This window comes from Argiope bruennichi, chromosome 1 (genome assembly GCF_947563725.1).
Source record: "Argiope bruennichi chromosome 1, qqArgBrue1.1, whole genome shotgun sequence".
Lineage (NCBI taxonomy): Eukaryota > Metazoa > Arthropoda > Arachnida > Araneae > Araneidae > Argiope > Argiope bruennichi.
In genome coordinates, this window is record NC_079151.1 from 31,585,945 (window position 1) to 31,593,854 (window position 7,910).

Here is a 7,910-nt window from a genome sequence, read left to right on the forward strand (position 1 = left end):
ATCCAGCAGTTTGCATCAATCAGTGCCTTCATTTGCTTCAACTGGCCTTCCAGAACATGGTGCAAGTTTAAAATCAAAATTGCCGGAGCGGAATTTTGCAGACCAGTTTTATTAATATATTTTATCCACAAGCATTGAATATTTTTTTCTTGTTTGAACACTTTTTCTTTTTTGATAATAAAAAATTAAAATATGCTGAAAATGCATATATGCTTTTCATATTTAGCGGGGTATCAAGCAAAAACTATGGATCAAGAATCAAATTCTTTCATAAACAAGACTTCCTAAATCAGCTTCAAGATAAATAACTATAATATGGCTTAGCTATGTGATTGACTGTGGAAAAAAAAATGCAACTAATCCCTTTGTTGTTAAAAAAAATGATGATTGGGTGGTTCACCCAATAGTCATGCATTCGATTATCGGGTTGCAAATTTATTAAAGATAGAAATCATATATTGCCCTTTGCACAAGCTTACTTGTTTAGTTTTAAATCCATTTATTTCATGGCAGAAAATCTTTTCTTATTTTAAATTTTAATTTGATAATCTAGACTCTAGTCTATCGTACTCTTCAATATTCTTTGTTAACCCTTTTCCAGTTCAAAAGTCAATGTAAAAATTTACCCATAGATGGCAGCACATACTATCCTACAAAGTAATGCCTTTTTGTTGCTTTAATTTAACATTGAGTTATGATATATATATTAAAGTCTAAATAGTTTTATAATGGGAAAAAGTTTATAAAAAAATAGCTTCTCTACATATATAGTTACTGTATAAAAAAATCGATACAATTTCAAATTTACATCTCTTTTTTCCAGAATTTCTTTAACTTTGATGAACTGCTAATAAACTTTGATCATTTAAGAATATGTTTTAATTCATATTTTTCAGTAAAAATTCAGCCATGAAGGCAATTAGGAAATTTAGCATAAATCGATGAAAAAGTAAATAATTTTGTCTCACTCTATTTTGCAGAAAGCTGAACATAACATTCTTATCAATGGTTTTGTTTGCTATGTACAATACAATCATGCACATTCGTAAAATAAAAAAGACGGAAGGGATGCTACCTCTGCTTTTCGCTAGAAGTGTGTGATCCTTGCCAGAGACAATTGAACAAAGTATTTTTTTTTTACAACTGCATTTTATAGTTATAAAACTGTTGGACAAACTAACTGGCCTTTCTAAAGTAAAAAAAAAAAAAAAAATGTCTTCTTGGTCAGCCAAAATCTTTACAAGGGGCAAACAAATGATGTATTTAATGATCAAACCCACATTTCGGAAAGGGTCACACATGTCCTATCTTATATTTATTCATGTGTTTAAGGTTATAGTTTATATCGGAAGAATTAAAATAGATTTTGCACTCTTGTTTATGTAGAGGAGCAATATTAGAATTACCGATTTGACAGAAAGGTGGAATTGACTTAATTTTCATTATGATGTTGCAAAGCAATGTCGAAAATTATGCATAAAATATGTTTTTTTTTTAAGATTATTAAAATTATGGATAATGTTATATTAGAAGAAGTCAGCATTACACCTAAACTGATATTTGAAATTCTGATGAGAATTTAATGAATCCTAGTTACAATAACTTTAAAAATTACAGCACTTATACAACGTACGTATTAAAGATTTTTGCATCAAACAGGCTAGAAGATAAAGTATATTATATAATTTTATGACCTTCATAAAGTCGTCTGCATCCTATCAATCACTCAAATGCACAGCAAAAGGACATTTTCGAAACCGATTATAATTATAAATAGATAAGGAAATTTATTGCCTGAGGAAAACCTGGAACCTTCTGTATTGCTTTTAACTGAAAAGGAATTATTAGATAATCTAGATGCAGAATTATTGATAGATTTGCACAATCATTTACAAAATTAAAATACTTGTTTTTGTAGGTTCGTGAGAAGTATGCTTACCACAAAATCCATCAATTTTTGTATGAAGTTATGTAGATTGACAAAAATTCTGATAAATTTTTCAATAAGACAAAAATTTAGATGATTCATTTCCTTAGCTCACATAAAATTGTGTGTGCCTTGATTTGTGACAGTTAATAATTAGCCGATTTAAATAATTAATCAAATTAAATTTATATAATAAGCTAAATAAATCACTTTTTAAGCCAATCTCAATCCTAAAAATATTTCAATATCCCATGACAAGAAAAAAAAAGACCTTTTAAAGGGTTAAAGTAGTGAACCGCATATAATATATGTGTGTACTTTTGAATTATTAATCTTTTACTATTAGAAGTATTCTTTCCATATATTGAAATTAGTAGATAATTTGCACATTATTTTAAATTTGAATAAAAATAAATCCTCAGAATTTCAGTATTTTACAAAATAATCATAGCCTAATTTAATAAACAATATTAATTTACATTTATAATTATTACTTTCATTAATTTTATTAATATTATTAATTCATTAATTTTACATTATTGCTTTCTTAAATATGTATAATAACTGTAATTAGCAATATATAAAACATAATCAGTACAGGTATTTTTAGACTAGAAATAAATTAGATTAGTCTATCAACTTTAATTATGTGTGTGAGAGAAAGAGGGAGAACGAAAAGAGAGAGAGAGGGAGAGAGAGAATGAATGAATGAATGAATGAATGCTTACCCAACAAATATTTTCAGATTAATGTACCCATGTTGAGCTATCTCAAAATGGTTATATGAATGTTTCAGATAAATTTCTAATATTGTTACAATACAGTTCGCTTCCAGATCAACGCTCTGACAGTTCACATAGATCTAAGCTTGCTGAGTGTCTTAAAGCGATCTACTTTCTGAATGTCTTTCAAATCTTGAAATGATTCATTTCCACATTGAATTGGTCTTCTCTCATATTTTAACAATATTTAACAGCACGGCCAAAAATGCAATATAAAGTAATAATGCAATATAAAATAAATGCTTTTAACAAAGTTCACACGTGTTCGCTTTCCGAAAGAGAAATCACGTGATCAAACCCATTAGGTATTACCAGATTTTTTTAGCTAAATAATGCGTTTTTTTGGGGACTCGCATAAGAGTATGAACTATTCTAGTAGAACATTATTTATAAATGAGAATATTTTTTACTTAGAAATCTAGAATATTAAGAGAAGAAAGGGTTTTTTTCATATTCGATTGAATTTTATGGCTAGAATATAGATGTAAATTGAAAAACAGAAGTCGTTATAGTAGTTTGCATCACATGGTTCGCATATTTCCTCGCAGTTTCGTCATGACCGCAATCGATTCTGGTAAAAGATTCGGATGTTTTACTTTATGAATGTCATAAAAAAATAACAAACAAAGAAATAAAAAATAGAGTAATTTTTTAATCAACATGTTTACCAGCATAATTTTTCGTCAAATCTGGATAACAAAATAAATCGTAAAAGCGCGAGGCACAGAAATCTAAACCACAATATCATTTAAAAAAATTCACAACTATCCAATATAAAAAAAAAAACTATATTATGATTCCAATTTACTTCGTTTAATTAATATTTCTGCTTTTGTAAATTTTTTTGATCTTCAGAATTTGATAAATTTCTTTTATAAAACTGAATTCTAATTTTAGTGTTTTAAATTTATATCATTTTATTAAATAGTCTTTAGTCCAGCATTTAACCGGAATAAAGATAAAACAATCTAATAATAAAAAAATAAAAAAAATCAGTAAATTTAAATTCTTTCAAGAGTTTTAAAAGGGGCAACTTATTTTAAAAGCAATTTTTCTTTTCTAGATGAGGTTGCTTGTTTTTTTTAGTGTTTTTCTAAAATGTCCGTTTATAGATGGTTTTGCAGCATTCGAAATGGAGGCTGAAAAGACCGGGGGGGGGGGATTTTTAAAAATGGAAGGATGCAAAATAATTTACTATCGCACTCACAAAAAAAAAAAAGTTTTTGACCACGAAGGAAAAAGTCAGAGCCTACTCTTTTCTGAAGGCCGAAGAGCTGCACCCTGACCTGTCTTGTAAAAAGGCTTCTCCAATATGCGTGAATTTTTTGAAGACAAATGCTAACGTAAGTAAGAAAAATAAATTTTTTTCAGGTTATTCATTTTTTATCGAATGTGAAATAAGTATAATTTTAGATATAAAAAAATGTGGTCTCAATATTTCGATAAATATGGTTATAGAATACTCTAGATTCTTAAATGTCTTAGAAATGACTCCTTATCTATAACGAAAATCGGTGCAAAAAGTACAAACTAAATATTGGATAACGGCGCTTTATTCCACTAAAAACACGAAACGCAGAAGCATAAGCAGCCGTGGCGCATACAAAAAATACCAACACACTAATAGATAGTAAATTGGCGTTTTTGTTATTAGAAGTTTACATTTTTTTGCTTTAGTTATTGAATATGTACCTCAAAGGCTGGTATTCTTTCAGGCTTATTCACGAGTTAAAAACTTTCCATTCGAATTCCCAGTCAATGCTTTTAGAAACTTGGATTTGTTTGAAGGGAAATTTAAAAACATTTTAATAAAAGTACAACAACAACAAAATACCCTAGTCACTAATGCTTTTTACCTGTATATGAAATATATTATGTAACGTATATGAAATACACAATGTATTCACATACGAATTGCGAACGGGAGGAATAAGTGTCATCCGAGCATTCAAATACACTTATTGCGTACTTTCATGTGTTAAGTGTTTATTTTGACGCAAACATAGAATTGATTACAGCTGTTCGTTTCAGGATTTCGAAATGAGCACTTTTGGATGATTTTATTTCCGGAAAGAGCCGATATGCATTAAGATGATTTCCGTAATTCTTTGTTGGGCTTTCACCTTGAATTCCGTCCCGTTAGATGAATTTTCTTCCATTTTTTCCACCCTTGTTGTGTTGGACTGAATTTTTATTTGAATTCGAAAAACGTATGTATTGATTGTTTATATAGTTAGTTCAAGTGACTCCTCCGTCTTTCGTCTCACCTCTATTTTGGTGAAACAAATACCGTATAACACATGCGCAAAAGAAGGAGTTGACAATAACTGAACAAAAATGATTTCCGACAAGATAAGGAAACAATCCGTTTCGGTAAAATCCTACCACCCTTCAGAGCGTACTAGTAGTGGCGTAACTAGGATGGGGCAAGAAAGATAAGGACCTTGAGCGCTATTTCCCGAGGGCGCAACATCATGGAATAAATAAGTTCCATTTAAGAAGAAAGTACTTCTTTCAACTCTTATTCCCCAGAACTAAAATAAAACTTTAAAAGAAAGCATGGACAGTTTTTACTCCTAATTTAATATTTCGATATACTGAATTATCTTGAAAATCAACAAGTATCTTCTGCAGACACTTGTATACTTCTCAGATTAAAACTTCACAAAAACAATGTGAATGATCGGTTTCATAGTTTGCACTACTATTTTAAGTCGACTTTTAATGGAAAAAGTGCAGAATCGTATGAGATTATAATGATAAATGATTTCAGTTGTCTTATAGACCGCGGTGGCCTAGTGGTAAGGTCTCGGCTTCGGAAACCGAGGGGTTTCAGGTTCAAGTGAGTCTGGTGCACGTTAAATCAGTCGGGGCCGAACGTCCTCCCGCCGGTGTGGAAGTTTGGAGAGGAGGGTGCCAGATCAGGTGTCGTCCTCGTCATCGGCGGTTCAAAATTATGAGGTCCATTCCAAAATATTCCTACGGTTGCTTTAAAACGGAACGTTAATATAACTAAACTAAACTCATTTGTCTCATAAAAAATTTTCTAAATATGATAATTTACACAACTAATGAATAAATTAGTAAATGTTTTACTTATTAGTTTTCTACGTTCTTTTATCGCCCAGGTACTGTTTATCGCAAGATAAATTTTATTAAGGAATGATGGCAGGAAAATTAACATAAAATGAAGTTACCCAACTTCACAAACAAACAAGATTTCATAATGAGATATGACTTAGTATTTTAACTGGAGCCCCTTTTGTGGTAAGCTTTTTCGGTTGAGTGTGGGTGAATTAAAGTAAAAGGTAGTAAACAGATAATTTAAAATGGTAAAACTATTATAGATTACTTAATTACATTATTGTAATAAAATTTACTTCATTATAAAAATATTTGCACATCCAATATAATGCCTAGTATTTCTTGGTTTATATTTTATTTAGATATCATTCCATATCAGACTGTGATTATATTTCCTGTGGATCAAAGGAGGTATGTGAACAAGAAAAATATGTTTTATTGTTCTATGTTTAATTATATAGCATAGAGTAAACTTAAAATAATAAAAAGAACTTTGCAGTATTCAGAAAGAAAGATAAAAGATTAAAAAATAAATCACTCGAAGTATTTGTTTCGTTTATTGTATTAAGTCGCCTTCTCCATCTTCTTTAAAAGAAACCATTAATTTGTATGTAAATTTTAGTAGCTTTAGAAATGAAATTTTCAATATATTACAAAATTGTATTTCATGGTTTTCTAATTATTAGTTGGTATATTCTTGTCTGTTTTTTGCGATTTCTGTAAGTCATAGAATATGATTATCTTCATTCATTATTATTTGAAGTTTTATCTTGTGTTTATTAAACTGCTATTCTGGATATACAATTTTTTTTAATAATTGACTGAAATCAAAATTGGCAGTTGTTAAAATATATATATATATATGATGCATCATTAAAATTAGAAAAATTTTAATAAAAAATATTTTGCAATAACTAAAACACTTAAATAAAACTCCATTTCAAATACCAAAATTGAAATTTCTAGAAATAAAATGCAGCTTTCATTTTACATTATAATTTCATGGTGCTCTTTCATAAATAAAAATCTGCTGAAATATGCATTGCAACCTGATGATGATTGTGTGTAGAAATTTAAAAGCTATTGCCATTTGATTTCTTAACAATAACAATATTTCAACAAATATATCAACTTCTTAATATTTATAAAGTATTCATGATTAAACTACATTAAAATTACTCAATTTTCTTTTCTACGATGTCAGTCACAGAATTTAAAATACAAACAGGAATCACCACAGTAAATACCTTCTACTATACATGCATGTGAAATATCTTCTTTTTACCTGGAAATTTCAAATAAGTTTTAAAATTGGTGAATTATACTTTTCTAATATAACAAAACCAGAGAGTGGTTCAATTAATACCTAGAGAATCTTTGTAACAGCCAAGATTTTAATGCAATATAAGAAAAAAACTAAAAATTTAGCATTGTGTTTTTTTAAATGAAATATAAATAAAAAACATTTTGACATAATCTCTTTATAGTCCTGCAAAAGGAAAGCAATAAGTTGGCAACGAAAGATTTGTAAAAATTATTAGCTAGAATTTTTTTCACTTCTGCAGAATAAACACAAATTACCAATTTTTGAATAAAAATATTTATTAATAAAAAGGCTGAAATAGGGCATACAAAATTTAATAATGGCACATAAAAAGATGTGTATGTTTCTATAAATATCAGCTATCTCCTCAAAATGTGCATGGAAAAATAAAATATTTTTCAAAATAAACTGGAAACCAAATGAAACAAAATATTAAGTATGCTTTTATCAATATTTTGAAATTAAAAGAACTTTGTTTTTAAAATAAGTACCAATATAATAATACAACATACATTTATAACATAGACATTTTTCAATCATAAACTAATTTCATAACAATGTAAGCACCATAGATATCTTTATAAGAACAAAAACACATGATGGGAAAACAAAATCTAGTAACATAGTTTTTAAAACAAAACAATTATCAATGGTAAACATCGTAACAGAAAGAATGCATTGGATGAATAAGTATAATATAATTATATAACAATAATACTGTGCAATTATTTTTCACATGACATTCCTAATCAGATCATAATAATAATTAGTATTGTGATTTTTTTATCTGTTA